The following is an 18,036-nucleotide window of genomic DNA, read 5'->3' as shown; positions in this document are numbered from 1 at the left end:
CAATCGGTTGACGATATCTACTTCAAAATTGAGCTCTAAGATTTCACCCGAACCCACATACATACATTGCAAGTTAAATAAAAGCTTTTAATATAAACGCTTAGAACAGGTGTTAATAGAAATGTTTTCGACTCGGTCACTTGATAATTTTCGAGACCGATAGAACAACCGTACAAAGCTCCATTCTATTTACATATGAGTATATGGTTCAAGAAAAACAATAATTTACAGTTCTTATTACTACAGTGTCAATTATTAAGTTATTCTTGCAATATTCTCTATAATATTTACATTTTTTAATATGTTAACCAAATATAGTTTTAAGAGCTTTAACCTATTTTTTTTATCTTCACGCTATATCCCGCAAATAACAAATTAGGCAGAGGGTACCTGGGAACCTGGCGTTAGACACTCCGTTCCTCACTTTCATATTAACTTTAAGGACACAAGCAAATATTTATAGAGTAAAACTATAATATAGGTTACCCACTATAATGTACCGTATATTAACCAATATTACTTAACAAAAGCTTTGTAACAAAACAACATGACTCACAAATAAATAACATAGTAGGTATATTCTTCCAATTGAAGGTCAATACAAAAGCTATTAGACGTGTTTTCGTCCATTATTTGATTGGAGTGACGGAGTGACGGTTGCCTTCATTCACTTCCTCTGTACGTGACTTGAATCATAGTTTCATAAGTTTACTGTTTTGAATAGCTTTGGAGAATATCAAATAATAATAAGCATTAAATATTCATTTTGAACTATAATTATATCGAAATGGTTCGTTTACCTATTTAGGATCGTTTTTCCTTTTAAATTTTACGCAACCAATGAAATTAACTTAAATATAACCTAATTGAATACTCTGTATATATTGGGCACCTTAAATTCATGATTTATATTTGAATAATAATGGATTACAGATGCTACTGTTAGAATAAAGTTGACTGCACGATCAAATACCATTTTAAATAAAGAATATACATATTTTGGAAAGTAGCGAAAGATGTCATATAAATGAAATGTTTTTAAAAAAAAAAGCGCAATGACACGTATTTAAGTGAATAAAGCCTTAAAAATAAAATTAAATAACAAAATTATATTATGTAGGCGAGCTTATAGCGTATATTGAGCTCTAAAAGATTGTCTTGTGTCTTTTTTAGATTGAAAATTTAAATTGCGTCTTACTTAGATGGCGCTTTAACGTGGTGAGCATAATAATGGAGATTGTTTATTCATTTCAAACCTCTTTACCTATAAACACAACCAGAGACTTACGATTGTCGTACATATTATTGTATATGTATAATCTAATTTAACTTCAAAGTGGGACTTTGTACTGAGTTTATTATATTATGTTTTTTCCAATACATATTTTATTAATTGGTGTAAAATGTCAATTTATTTTAAATGGATAAAATATTAAAATTATTTAGACATATGTTAATTGTGTATTATACATTATACTTACGTACCATGTATGAAGTTATCGTATGATTCTTGACAAAATTCCCTATATTTTTTTTTGTTTAATGTATTAGTGATATGAAATAACTGGTCGGTTTCACTAATTGTGAAAACAGCCAGTTATTTCTATGACAACCAAAAAAAAATACCATAAAGAAATGTTGTCTGTGGCCTGACAGTGACATTTATACTTTTTAAAAATATATAAATAACTAGTGGGCCCGGACGCGGCTACGCCCGCGAAAATATATACCTAAATAATTAAAATAAGTTAAAAAATAATAATAAGTGGAGATTTATTATTAGAAAAAATATCTGAGTAACTGAAATGAACAAACAAAAGAAGTAAAAGTAACTAAAGGAAATTCTTAATATTAGAAAAAGTATAGTCTGGCAAATATGTTATTGATAATGGGAAGCACGCGCGGCAAATTGCGCAGAAAGCGTATTTTGATGTCTGCACATAGACACCCGCTCACGCCAGACCGATTCCCCGTAAGGGCTCGCGGGGAATCGTTGCGGGGTGTGACCGGGCTACGGTACAGTCGAGTGCAACGCTATCAGTTCATTACTATGAAATATGAATATAATATCATATGATAGCATCATATATACGGAATGGCGTAGTAGAGCATATTATTCTAGTAATATTATAAAAATTAGTAAAAAACACCAAAGCAACATGCAAAATGAACATATGGTAAATTGAAAAAATAAATAAAAAACTGAATTAAATTACTATAATGAGGCCACGGCCACATACAAATCTTCTCAATCTAAATTCAATAAAAAAAGTAAAATTTAAAAAGTAAATTTAATATATAAAACAAGCAAACAAATACAAGATTTTGGCGTTAGGCAATATGCAAAATCAACTTATGGGTAAGTAAAAATTTTTTTAAATAATGGAAATAGAGGTCTTAACAAATAAATTATGTTAATAAATTATATCTCCAAATTAAATCAAAATTTTATTACCGTTTTATTTAAAACGTTAATTAATGCATGCAAGAAAGTAAAAAATAAAAATTGACAAATAATAAAGCAAATAATCAAAACGGTAAAAGGCATTTTTGTTTACAATTAATTATATTCTTGTTTGAACAATATAGTGTGAGCTCGATAGTACCTTTAAAGATGTGTGGGTGCGAATTTCCTGTAAGGACATAGCGCTCACACTGACGCAAATGGCAAACTATGGCAAAGGGATACCGCACTCTCATTTTTTGTACCTCAAAATTTATTGAAATAATTTACCCAATATTATTTTCTTTTATATAATCTTTAAGAAGTTTAAATATTGCCAGATATTTCTTTATTCATATTGCATAGTTTATAAGCTCGTATTATGCACACTGAATGTTTATTGTACATAAGTGTGTATATACACATCTACGTAAATATCATGTGCCATTAGTTATATAAGCAGAAGCTTGAATTGATTAATTATTTATTGAGTCAAAAATGTTATTATACTTTTCGAGCTAGTCTTGATTTTATTCTCGACAACAATGTATAAAACAGCAGATTATTTTGCAATATTTAGATATCCTCATTAAATTTTCGTTTTGTATAATTTACTTCAACATAAACATGATTACATATTTTAATTATCGTATAGGTAAATGTGATTTGCTAAGCGTGAGGTAAAACAACATAACAGGTAACACTGATCGAACGTTCTCTGCGCATACATATACTGCGCAATTTTCCGCGCGTGCTTCCCATTATCAATAACATATTTGCCAGACTATACCTAAAGTACCGTGCGCGCGTACTAAACATTTTTCTATATTAAATAATTATAAATTTTTGCGAACAATATTAAATAAAATCCCAAATGATTAAAATTACGATATTTTAAGTGTATAACATCGGTATAGATAACCGAACTCAGATAAATTAATTATAAGCAGCAAATAATTACATAAAAATTAACAGTAATTCGAAAATATATAAAAATTTACAAAATCATCAAAGTCATCTGCCCGTTCGCGTCGGTCATACTATACCACTCGTAGGCTAGGTCATTCGGAATCAGTGACATCTTTATTATTTATTAGAATGTTACACAGTAAACTATAATTTCCATCTAGATGAAATGGTAAAAGTGACTATTATATTTATTTTCATAAGGATCAATATCAAATTATAGAAATCATCTAATTTTTGTTAATGTATACAAATCTATATCGGCGCACGCCATGTATGCATTAAGCAAACTCACTTTGGGTGACGTTTTCTTAAAACAACAAACTTTGCAAGCCGTTGCTTAGCAACGCGTAGCGACGATTGTTATTAACATGGCGGAATAAATTGCTTGTCAAATTAATTATTTTAATATATTGGTATATATCGAAAATAATACAAATATGAGAAAAAAAAGTATCCTATGTTCATCCCGAGACCCTCAAGTATCTCTATATGAGTATTTTATCACAATAGAATTAGCGGTTTGGCCCTGATTGCGTAAAAGACAGACAGACAGACAGACAGACAGAGTTACTTTCGAATTTATAATATAGGTATGGATATATCCTCTAAAGATTTCTCACACCACCATGGTAAGTACGTAAAAGGTATTCTCGTGACTGTAGATACGTATTACTGGCACTGTACAAGTACTAGGCTCGACCTTTCAGAAGTGGGGCAGTAACCTATTCACTTAGTTTAAAATTCAAACAGCTCTCGCGACATGCAAACAGATATTATGATAAAAATCTATTCAGCATCACGTTACATTTAAAACTTATGCGATATTCAAGGTTATAGCTGAGCTATGCCTAGAACAAATCGAATGTAGTCATGCAGCACTCTGCACCAGTTTGATCAATAAAAACGACGTTTTTAGGTTTTTTTACACGAAATAAAAAATAGTATAAAATAATTGCATCTATAAAAAAATGATGATTATAGAAGAAACTGTTTTTTGTTTGGTCAATCGTAAAAATATATCGTAGGTACATACTAAATACTAAAGAGCTCATACAGCGCTCAAAAACATTCATTTGTTATAAGTAAATATATCAAAAATATACTAAAGGGAAAAGTACTATACTTACCACTACTATATTTAATACTTCTACAGATAAAAACACACAAATTTCTCAATAATTAACATATTTATTTAAATAAGATGATTTAAAAGATAGTTTCATTACAACAACAAGACATTATCGAACAGTCCATGTCGCTGTCCATTTTGGTTTATGAGAGGATATATCTGAATATTACCTTATCATTTAAATGAAATTGTTTATAAATTATTTACCTAACACGTGATCAGAGGTCAGAAGTTCAAAGATCAAGAGTTCGTTACTCACCAGGTACAGTATGTAGATTTTGGTTTCCCAACGTTCACTTTTAATATGTAACGTTGTTTTTGGGATGTGTATCGATTAAATGCATAATAAGCCTTCTGTCAGTATGTACAATTAATTCTCGTATTATCGCTTTTAGAAATATTACAGAACACACAATGTCAGTTTATAAATAGATTTTCCGCCTACATTGATAAAATTAACTTATTAATTACCATAAATTAAATAGAAACTTATTAACGTACACAATATGCATTTTCTTACAAATTAATAAATATTTATCTATATTTATGCCTTAATTTGAAAGTGATAAGTATATTATAATAGTTGCGCTGAAAATTTAAGTTTATTTCAGCATTTAACTTATGTACAATTACAATATAAATATATAAAATATGCTTAACATCCATATTTTACACAAAACACCTTTATCATTGGATAACGGTGACATATTAATGATTGTATCGAATGACCTATAGTCCGAATTGTATTCTGATGCAATTTGCTCCTAGATTTACTATAGTCGACCTGTCTGGCATAAACTTTAGTGAATTCAAAATAATGTTGCTTTATCTACGTAATTAATTTCTACCTATTTATAGGTATAATAAATAAGTTATTATGAGCGAGGCATCGTGGCATAGGGGTGGGGATTTGATTATACAAATCTCGAGGGAATGAAATATTTATTACTTTCATTTCCTCGCTCTGATAACGAGGCAAAGCGGAGCGTTGAGTTCCGCCTCTCAACACACAATGCATCGAATGTTCGGCGAAAAGCAGGAGTGTCTTAACACTAGTTTCCCAGGTTCTTTCTGCCTACCTTGCGATGTGCGGTATACAGCGTGAAGCTAAAAAAAATATATTCTTTTAAATATTTTTTGGAGAGAAAATATCCCGTCTTCGTATATTCTAAAATAGCCCTGGAAATGTAAAACCATTATGAAAAAATACGGTAATTCAGCAAATAAGTAGTTAAAGTGGAAATATTATTCTATTTCTTCTAGAAGTAATATCTACATTCGAACACATCGAACCCACAGCCGCCACGTTTTTAGTCACGTTAACAATATATTTAATAAGTAAGTACATCTCCAAAAAACACTTTCAATATGTAAGATGATAGTTGTAAAAATAAGCTGGCAGCATAAATTCGGTAAGTATATTTTTATTCCTTTATCGCATTAGCCTTGGCCTCAATGGTTTTACGATCTTGATTCCGGAACGAGATATCTATTTTAAATTTATAGTAGGCATTATCCTATTAAAATGATTATATTGCCTTTTTAATATATTTAGTATACTATGTAGTAAATATCTATAGGTAAGTCTAATTATTTGTCAATAAATCGTAACGCATTGTTATAATAAAATATACAACGTAAAAAATATATTTAAGTTTTTTATATATTTTTTTCTGTTTCACTCTGTATCCCGCACACAGCAAGATAGGTAGAGGGACCCTCGGTTCCTGAGCAAACCTAGTGAAGAGATTCCGTTCCCATTAAGATACTTCCATTCCCCATTTTCCGTTCCGGCGGCTTTGAGTGTAGAATGAAGAAACTCAAAGGCCGCGCTTTACCTCGTACCTCGAGTGGGAATCGAACTTTTAATAAAGTAAATAAAAGTGTTTTACTTAAACAATCGGGTGATAGGAATAATACAAAAAGCAGGAAATTAACAGCTGAAAATAATTGCAGCTATTATGAGACATGTGAGGAAGAAAATCGTTTATACGTAAACGTAATTAGCAAGTTTATAAACATTTGTATTGAATTACCACAACGTTCATGTTATTGATATTATCACTATCCATTGTATTGTGTTTTGGCGCCGGACCTATAAATATAATTGGCATTATATTACTAAATTTTACAGGATTATTTAAATATTACTTTTTTAGGGATCTTTTTAAGATACATAAATCACCCTTCTCTTCTTACCTCTCCCTACTCTTAGATATTTACATGTCGCTATAAAAACCTATTGTACACAAATAATAGATTAGATTTTTAGATTTGTTTTAAATGTAAGAAAAAAGCGTGGAACTGGCAACATACTGGCAACCACACTTAATTGAAAACAAAAAGCTACAAAACACAAATTTTAATTATAACCCAAACTACTACTTCTACGCAGAATAACACGCCATTATAAGTACGATTGTTATTATTTATACTTACTACTTACGTACTGAGCTCAAACTGTTATATAAGTTTGGCAAAAACATCGCACGACCTATATTTGTTTATGGAAAGTGTAAAGTATACAATACGGACTTGTTTACATATGTATGTGTCTCTTATCACCGGTTATCATCACATCTATTTATATTGCTACTAGAGTTCTGTATCCGTACGTTATTATTAACGCGCCGAGTTATTTGGTCACAGGAGCTCCGTACTTTCGTAAAGTAGACTAAATCTGATCTGATCATCATGAAGCTGTCGTGGTACAACCTATAACTGGGAACGCAGCGGTTGTGGGTTTTCATTTTGGGGTGAGAATTTATTATTTTCAGGGAATTTCTTTGCGTAAATTGGTGAAAGAAGTTTAATAAGACCCTCCCCGCCGTTCCTCTGCTTACCCTTTTTTATAATTAATTAATCTTCTCGAGTTTATTACGCAACCAACTATCTATATAATTAAGAATCAATTGAATAACAAGTTAACTTCTACGAATGTAGTATTTTATTTTTCAAAAATAGACGGATGAACTATACGGAACCTTTGTAATAGTTCTTGACTCTCGCTTAGTTGGTTTTTTAATTTATCATTACTGTTACATAATTCTCAACAAATACAGACATTTTTGATCTCTTTTAATACCTACTATTCTTTGTTTGATTATATTTACGATATCATTGTTTCACTTTCTGCAACATATCAGAGGCTTTACAAACGGAAGTATTTTTTTTATTTTCAGCCATTTCTCACTTTAGATGTGTAAATATTATCTATATTTAATTCTCTTTTAAACTTTTAGCACATATATATTTATATGACACGAAATGGCGTTATTTATTATCCAATGATAAAATAACTATTGATTTTTGGTTATGATCTTTTTTAGATACCATACCCACTCGACTTTACCCTTAATAAGTAAATGTACTTAAAGTTGACATTACTGTGCTAGATTCCCTTGCACTGGGAGAAAGAAATTAAAGTCTATCAATCAATCCATTAATCGATCGACCAATCGATTTGTCAACGAGTCAGCCAATTGTATCTATTCAATTCAATGCTCAATCAATTCATCAATGTATTATTGACAAATTGTCACATCGTTTTTGGGTAAGAGACCACAATATTTAATTTTATTTAAGTCCTTATTTATTTTATAAAAATTTAGTTCCCTAAGCTTTTTAAAGTCTTGTAATTTACTAGTTCTTTGGACATGTCTTCCGAAGGGGAAGTGGCTCTATCGACAGCCATCGACATCGGCAGCAGACAGTCCGGCAAGGCAGAGTGGAAGGCACTAGAGGGCGAGGAAGATCTCCCGTGCGTCGGACCGGCCAAATTAAAGCTGCAGTAGGGGGACCCTTACATGAGTGTACTAGGCTCTCAGCCAGTAGAGATAAGTGACGAATGCTCGTGAGGCGTGTTACATCTGCCGCTAATGTCACTTTGTGATGACCACGACCGCTCTGAAAAGAGTGTTACGACAGGGAAGAAGAAGAATATACCTACTATAGTTAAGTCTTGTCAATTTCATCAATTAAGGTACTTACGATTTAAAACAGAAACGATGCCTGCCTCTTTTAATTGTTTTACAGAAACATCAGATTAAAAGTGGATAATAAGTAGTAAATATTATATTATCACAATGATGACAGTATTACCGCGGGAAATGGTTATGTGAAGAGAACAACAAGTAATGCTCTAGAGAAGCCCATTGGTCTTAAAGTACCGATATTATTAAGATTTTATTATTATTTTATTATAATAGATTTAATCAAATAAGAAAAAAAAAATATTAGAGTAGGTATATATATTTTTTATTTATTGTTATTCTTTTTAAAAAATAAAAAAAATTGTATTAATCAATTTAAATTTTACTTATAGGAACTCCCTACAGATCAGATTTTGCGATTTTGCATTTTGTTTGAAATTCGCCGCGTAATAAAAACTTTTTGGGTACTTCTCGTGGACCTACAGTTACGAAATTTGGCAGGAAGTGAGAACTTATAAAAAGGAAAAAATCCGAAAAGTGAAAATTTATAGGCATCTCGTAAAAACAATAATTACAAAAACTTATATTTGTAGTTCATTTCATACTAATCGAGTGCATTTGCTCACAAACTTAAGTTTGTAAACTTTTTTAAGTTGTACTTCCCGTTGGGCTACAATCCTAAAATTGATATAGAAGCGTGATGGGCGAGTCCGACTCGGTTTTATGTCCTAACATTATACGTATTCCTAAACAAGTCGATTTACAATAAAAACTAATAGGAAATATCAAAAATATTGAATAGAAGTTTCGTAGTAGGTACTAGCAAAAAAAATGTTGAACAGAACTTAGTTTTTGTCAACATTTAATATTCACAGACCTTGACCGAAATCGAATCGTGATAACTAAATTAAATAGTATATTTTTTATCGACATAGCAGAGAGCAGCACTGGTAAGTACTCGACATGATGGTGATGTTTTCCCGTATAACTGGATTCGTCTTATTGTCATTCCTTACGTTTTATAATGGGCCGTCTATTCAATAGTCAAGTAGCTGAGGCAACACCATTTAAATTTTAAAACCGTACTGCACGAGCAATGGAACTTTCCAGTTGGATCTTATTATCTATTGCTTATAGGTTAATACTTTATATTTTATGCCTTTGTGCGTTTCTATGCTCCTTCGTTGGTGCTATTAAAGTTTTGTGCAGCTTTTAATGGCTTTAAAGTTATTATTCTTCTTTAAATTACAACACTTTAAATTACATTACATATTCCATAATTTAAAATAGAAATGAGTATCTCAAAAATTTTGTTTTGTAAAATTTATGTAACAAAACACGTGTAAATACATGTGAAAAATCAACCATCTATGTAGATTGTAGATGGGTAAATTAGGTAGCGGCTGTGCATTTTATGTAAAAACGACTTACTTGAAACGTGATCTTTTTATAATGATTTAAAATAATGTTTTCATTATTAAGGTATTATTATATAAGTATAATTTATTAGGTGCTACTTATCAGCAACGCTGCAGTAGAATCATGTCGATTTTAAATTCTCAAATATATAATGGAAAGATATATCCATAATCATTGAAATATGCAGCAGATTTTTAATTTTGGTATGTCAATATGTAATGCCTATATCAATACACAACAAAAAAAAACATCCAAACTCGTTCAGTTCGAAAGATGTGCGTGTACAACCAGACAAACAACCAAATAAAAATCATAAATTTCTTATGTATATTAACATTACCTTAAATTATATTTTAGTATCAAAATGTTATGTTTTATTATATCTATTATATCAATAGATTGCTATTATCTATACCTAAATAGTACATACATATCTAGATTAATCATTTTTTATTACTACTCCAAAATGGTAAACAACGTTCCTCTGTCTTGATTCTTATGTAAATGATAAATTGTATATAAAGTTATATCACCAAAATTTTGACTCCTATTTCATATATAATAAAGCTCATTTCTACTGAAATATTAATTTCGCTAAACATATTAATCCACTTTTGTTATACAGTTAACAACTTCAACGTATTGTCGATTATGTTGATAGGAATCTAGATCGTATAACCTACGGTAGAGAGGTCAAAATATGTTATATTATTGTCAATATATTGTAAATTTGTTAAATCTCCAAGAACAAGCCTGTGTTGATATATTATTTGCTTATATAACAGAGATGACATCATGCAATATACGATGGAAACGACTCGCTCAGAATTTTTTATTCGACTTATCCTCAATTTTAATTAGTATTCCTATTAACAAAAGATATAGATATCAAAAACTTAGAATAATCTAGAAATGTAATAAAAAAAAGAAAATGGCTATTATATTAAACATATTATCCCGTCAAAAACATAAATGTAAAATGAAAGCCAAGTTCAGTAATAAAACATATGCTTTCAGCGATAAAAGAAGTGAGATGTAAATGTATGCCAAGTTCAATGGTCAGTCCTGAAATTTATTTTTAACAATATAAAATATTTTATAACAACTGTAAATGCCCATTCTTCCTACAACTTGGAGACTTTATTTATGTCTAATATCTGATTTGGCTAGTTTTCTTATGAATTTACAATAGAATCTGAGTAGAATACAATTTGAATACATTCATTTATATCGATGTAAATTAATTTGAAAACTAGCCAAATCAGATATTAGACATAAATAAAGTCTCCAAGTTGTAAGAAGAATGGGCATTTACAGTTGTTATAAAATATTTTATATTGTTAAAAATAAATTTCAGGACTGACCATTGAACTTGGCATACATTTACATCTCACTTCTTTTATCGCTGAAAGCATATGTTTTATTACTGAACTTGGCTTTCATTTTACATTTATGTTTTTGACGGGATATCATTACTTTTTGTACAGAAATCATAAGTAGAAAGGTTTATAATGTAATCAAAATCAAAATATTCTTTATTCAATTTGGCCATTACAAGTACTTTTCCTATAGGAAGCTACTACGGCAAGAAACTCAATAGTTGCTCAATAAAAAACTCATAGGACATTTCTGTTCGCCGAATAAACCAAGTAGGACACCATTGTGATAATAATACACTTCTATCTTAATCTATCTATCTATATATATAAAAGGACTTGTCCTCACTGACTGAGGTAAGACGCACGCACAGCCGTAACCGCTGTGCGTAGAAACGTTAAATTTGGACAAAAGTTTACTTTCGTAATCTGGACATCCACTAAGAAGGGATTTTGAAAAATTTCAACCCTAAAGGGGTGAAATAGGGGTTCAAAGTTTGTATGGAAAAAATTTATAATTGGCACTGATTTTTCTAAAATTTGAAATTTAGATTTTTAAAAGTATTTAATTGAACACGTGTTTCATCATTTTCTAGAATTCTCCCCCTAAGGGTGCAAATAAGGGGTTGAAAGTTTGTATAGGTTTTTTTGAAATCGTCACCAATTTTTATAAAATTAGAAATTCAGACTCTTAGACGTATATAATTAAACATATGTTTCATGGTTTTCTAGAATTCACCCCTACCTAAGGGTGCAAATAAGGGGTTGAAAGTTTGTATGGAAAAATTCTTAAATCGCCACCGATTTTTATAAAATTTGATATTTAGACTCTTAAAATATTTAATTGAACATGTGTTTCATGGATTTCTAGAATTCACCCCCTAAGGGTGCAAATAAGGGGTTGAAAGTTTGTATGGAAAAATCTTTAAATCGCCACCGATTTTTATAAAATTTGAAATTTAGACTCTTAAAAATATTTCATTGAACATAAGTTTCGTGGTTTATTTTAATTCATCCCCTAGGGGTGTAAATAAGGGGTTGAAAGTTTATATAGAAAAATCTTTAAATCGCCACTGATTTTTATAAAATTTGAAATTGAGACTCTTAAAAATATTTTATTGAACACGTGTTTCAAAGTTTATTAGAATTCACCCCTAAGCAATAAGCAAGCGAAGCTGCGCGCGTCCGCTAGTACTGTACAAATCTACTGCAGCCTTTATTTCGGAAGTAGCTCCGTACGTAGTTAAGCAAAGCATGTCTTCTTTAGAAGAGTAAAGATTCCCGTTTCGAGCGCTAGTGTAGATACTTAAATCATTCCAGTTACGACATACGTACTCTACTATAGTCTCGCGCAATTTATTAGTTTGTTGTATATCAATACGCTCAAACGAAGAATATGCAATAGCATGGAAGAGACAGCTCCCATCGGGAGGCATTGGAACAATTCGGTGTAAGGTTCTTGTTTCAACCACAAGCAATTCTATTGAACGACTCATTGTTCAACATGTCTTGGAAAAAATATAAACAATAAGTTTATTAAGTGCTGACGGTACAAATCTGAATTGATATGATCCCAAGGTCGACTTCGTTCTCTGCCGTTTCCACAAGTGTTCCTAAAACCAGTAAAATCATGAAACCCAGGCCAAAAAAACCATTAAAATATGAGCGCCTTCGTACAATAAAATATATCTAATATAATTAGGTATTTACTTTTTTATTATGGTCAATAATATTATGTTTTATTACTCTTAAGACGATATTTAATTATATATGAAAATAGATTATATTTATCTATAAATCTCGACTATAGTTTTTATTTTGTTGATTAAATGACAGTTGTCAGATTAGAAAATAATGAATGTATGCTGCGTTTAGAAATCTGATATATTAATTATTATTTTTTTCTAATTTCATTATTTTGTTGGAATAACTCAACACGCAATGCCTCCAGAGTTCGATGGAAAGAGGGGAACTGAGTGTCTTAACACTAGGTTCCCACTGTCTACCCCGCTATGTGTGGGATACATCGTAAAGCGGATTTATTTATTTTTTATTATTTTGTTTAAGTAATTTTTAATTTTCTCTTTTTTTCTCTTATTTTTTTAATAACAATTACTTAAATTTTTACTGTTAATAATTACTTTACAATTACTTCTGTTAAGATAGCTGGTAGGCTGACAATATATCAAATTAAAAATAAAATCAGCTTCACGCTGTATCCCGCACACAGCAGAGTAGACAGAGGAAACCTAGTGTTAATACACTCAGTAACCCCACTTTCCATCGAATTCTGGAGGCATTGCGTGTTGAGTCACGGAACTCTCCGCCGCGCCTTGCCTCGACACCAGAGCGAAGAAATGGAAATATAAGTTTAAATTAATATTTCATTTCCTCGAGTGGGAATCGAACTCACTACCAGTCGGTTTAACAGTCACACTTTGTGCCCCTGTGCCACGACTGACCTTACAGATAGTATATTATTCTTAAATTTTATATATATTTCTATCAATATAATTATTTTTTTTATATTTATTTTTTAGTGTATTTTTTCTGTTTTAGGGTTCTGTACCTCGAAAGCAATAAAACAGAACCCTTATAGGATCTTATATAGGACTTAGTACTTAAATATTGTAATAATAATTTAATATCAAATACGTTAATCGACTATGCAAATACTCTTAGTATAATAAGTACTAAAACATATGTTTAAATTATAATAAATAATAATGAAGGATGTTAATCCATTTATTATATTTTTATATTTGTACGTAAAGCCCTTGAAGTCCACATGATGGCAGGCTTTGTCAGGACATAAATTAGAGGCATCTTCAGCTACAAATGGAGACATATCTTATCTTATATTATAAAATATACTTGAAAGCATCGTGTTGTTTTAGATGGCTTACGTAAGTAATAGTGAAGTTAGTCTCCATAACAAATAAAATATTTACTAATGCGTGACATAAATTAAAGCAACATATATATAAATAATACATTGCTCTTATTTTTTTGTCAGGCGCTAAGCCTAAAAATCAATTATCATGAACTTTGATTGCTATGATTTCTTTACAGGCACTATAAGTAAATGTTCCTAATTGAATCTATTTATTGAAAAATTATAAGAAAATATTTAAAAAATACTAGTTTCGGATTTTTCCCTTGATATACACCCAATTACTTAACCGGATGCTAAATTTCACCATTCTAGGTCATCTGGAACTTGGTTAACATTAAGGTCTATAGGTCAGTCACCCCCCTAAAAATTTACGATTTTTGGACGTCATTATCTAAATAACTGTTTGAGCTGTGTTTATGAAATTTAATGCACGTATACTGGTAGGGGGTCTAAATATTTGAGCCAAATATGACAGCTTTAGATGGAATAGTTTTTGAGTTACGAATAGGTAAAAAGTGACTTCAAATGGTTCGTGTAAAATAACACACGGTGCTGCTCGCCAGTTTTGTTTGTAAAAACACTTGGCTACGCGCTCCGCGCGTTTTAAATAATACACTTGTACTTGACGAACTTTGTTCACATAAAATGAACGTTAGCGTTAAATATTTTTATGATACTAGCCTAAATTCTAAATATTGCGAAAATATTTTTTATATGTAACTATGACAATAGTGTGCTGTCGCTAGGTTCTATGGACTCTGAGGGTTCCCTAACAATGTCCACGTTTGCGCCCTACAAACATGGTATTACGGAAAAACAAGTTCTCATAAAAATTTACAAACTATACACAAATTCTGTATGAAATAAAATACGAATATAAGTTGGTAATAAAAAAAATATAGATAATTAATTTCTGCGATATACTTGCCTATAAATAATGTCTAATTTTCGGACAATTTTCTTTATTTCGCAATTTTAGGTCCACGTAAAATAGGGATATAATAAGTTTTGATTATATGGCGAATTTGATACGTTATGGACATGGTGCAAAAACGAAGCATAAATCCTCTTATTTTTGATGGTTAACTTATAAGTACATATTTTCCTGTGCACCAGCCTCCAAGGGACCTGCGGACCCCTGCCTGCAGACCTGGATATTTAGTATTTATAATTAGCTTGGTATCTCCAAACGACCTTGAGAAAGATGGATTTGACAACATAGTGTTTCGTAGCTTCACCTTTATACCGCAGGGTAGGCTATATGTAATACGGATTTTATATTTAGTTGACAAGTTTATTTTTAATAGTTAGGCTAGTACTTAAAAGTATATTTCTGTAAATTCTTTTCCTACATAATCTTTATAGGATATTTATGACTTGTATGTCACGATTCTGTACACGACAAAAGAAACACATTTAAAAATCATTGAATTCATTAAGATCATACGATTACAAGCAAAATAAGACCTCGACATGTGTTTTCAAATATTTGAAAAACAATAGAGATATGCAAATAAATTTCAGAAAAAACCTTAAAAATATACAACGCAAGCCTGCTTTACTCGTGGTCGTCGTATCGATAAGGAGTGTCATTGAACCCGGTATTATATTTAAATTTCACTACAGGGGAATCGCTTTGGCCATCTAAATTTCGGATCATCTTGTCCTTGACCGTAGGCCTCGTGGAAGATTTGCAGGTGAAAAATATCTATAATAAAATCAAAAATAATATAAATTTTTGATTCTATAAGCGGTTGTTTACAAATCTCTGTTATTCATGAAGGTTAACGGGAACATATGACTTCAGGGTAACCTGATCTAAGCGTTTAATAATCTGTTATCGGTATCTGTAGACATAAGGTTTTTGCACACTTTATATGGTTTTTTTATGTTTTATTTTTTAAATATGTGTATAATATACCTACTATGTGACTAAAAATATTATGTAGACACTAAAGACCAACACAGCACATCACCTAATTGTCAGCGCGACAATGGTGGGTTCAAATCCTACTGGTAGGAATGAGTTATTTACGTCAGTTACGCTTTGGTAATGAGCCAAAGTGCGGCGCTGAGTTCCGCCACTCAACATACAAGGGAGTGAGGACAGTGGCGTAGCTAGGGGGGTGAGAGCGGTGCGGTCGCACCGGGCATCAAAAGGAAAGGGGCATCAAAGTCGACGATCACTTTGTTTTTTTTAGACCTTAGACCATTTTAAAGGGCATCAAGTCCCCTAAGCCGCACCGGGCATCAAAAGGAAAGGGGCATCAAAGTCAATGATCACTTTGTTTTTTTTTAGATCTTAGACCATTTTAAAGGGCATCAAGTCCCCTAAGCCGCACCGGGCAGTAAATACTCTAGCTACGCCACTGAGTGAGGAACCAAGTTTATTAAAGAATCAAGTGTCTGTCTCCCCCGCCATATGCGGGATACAACATGAAGCTAAAAAAATATGTACTAAACAATTTAGGTCTAACAATATAATTATCAATGTGTAAATGCCTTAAATATCCGTCTTATCAGTAATCGCTATCAAGTAAATATTAAAAGCCACCCAATAACAATTAAATACGCAGTTTATTGTTTATATCCAGCTGTAGGTAGGTAGGCTGGTTAACCACAACCAGCGTGACCCAATTTACGGCTGATTAAATAAAATATGCATCAACCATATTCCATTATCGCACACTCGATTTATAATAAAGCATAAACAAGGTAATTATAGATTTGTAGAATTAATTATTAAATATTTATTATTGGATTTTGCAGTATGTATACGCGTAGGTATTATTCGCTGTAGTATAATGTAATTAAATTTTAATTGTAAATACGTAGTTATGTTTAGTTTAGAAATATAGGACATATTGTTTAATATTATGAAAAATTATAAAGATAATAATGAAATTGAGAGGATAATTATTACTTAATTATTCCCACTCGAGGAAATTATATATTTGATATTTCCATTTTCTCAGCTCTGGTGTCAAGACAATGCGCGACGTTGAATTCCCCCACTCAACACGTAATGCCTTTAGAATACGGTGAAAAATGGGGAACGGAGTGTCTTAACAGTTAACACTAAGTTCCCTCTGCCTACCGTGTTGTGTGACGAATTTTTTAGACGAAATCCTCTTCAAAGCTTACGGATTTCAATGGAATTTTTATATATTTCAGAGAATGGTGGAGAGAATGTAGTAAACCATCACTCTGCTATCCACTTTCCTTCCAATCAAATTCTTGTTTGCAATATAATATATTTAGATTGGTGAGGTTGACGGCACACTGGGGCCTCACTCGAGCCATGTTTAAAACATCACACAAAAACTCCCGATCAGCATTGCTAATATTTGTATATTTTCGTAACCTTGGCTCGGGTGACCGCACAGCAAACCGCGGGTAAAGAAAACTTTATTATAATTTTCATTCGGTCAAAGTAACTGTATATAAAATATATGGTTGGTATTTAAATGTGTTCTTATGTCATTTTAAACTTTAAATTAATAAAATTTTGTTTTTAAAATTACTTATATTACACAATATTAAATATTTATTTCGATCGCTTACTGTTGTTGAATATTTGCGACATTCACAATTCGATTAAGGACCTATGTGTTGCAAATCGAATTACGATTAAGACCTACTAAATACCTACTGAAGATATATTTTTAGCTTTCTTTGTATATTCTATTGTCGCATAGTTAAATTACTTTACAAAATGATTTTTAAGTTAAAACTGAACGTGTTCTTGTAGTGTAATTAGGAAGTTTCTAAGTATTCAAGTGTGGATGTGTATTTAAAAGTTATTCAGGAAATATTTATATTTAAAATGTATGTTGGTCTGATTATACAATGTGTAGCGTTAAGTTCTGTCA

This window comes from Heliconius melpomene, chromosome 13 (assembly GCF_056956725.1).
Source record: "Heliconius melpomene rosina isolate 202511_hmr_F chromosome 13, ASM5695672v1, whole genome shotgun sequence".
In the NCBI taxonomy this organism is placed as follows: Eukaryota; Metazoa; Arthropoda; class Insecta; order Lepidoptera; family Nymphalidae; genus Heliconius; species Heliconius melpomene.
The sequence above is the reverse complement of the archived record's forward strand: the minus strand, read 5'-3'. Positions refer to the sequence as shown.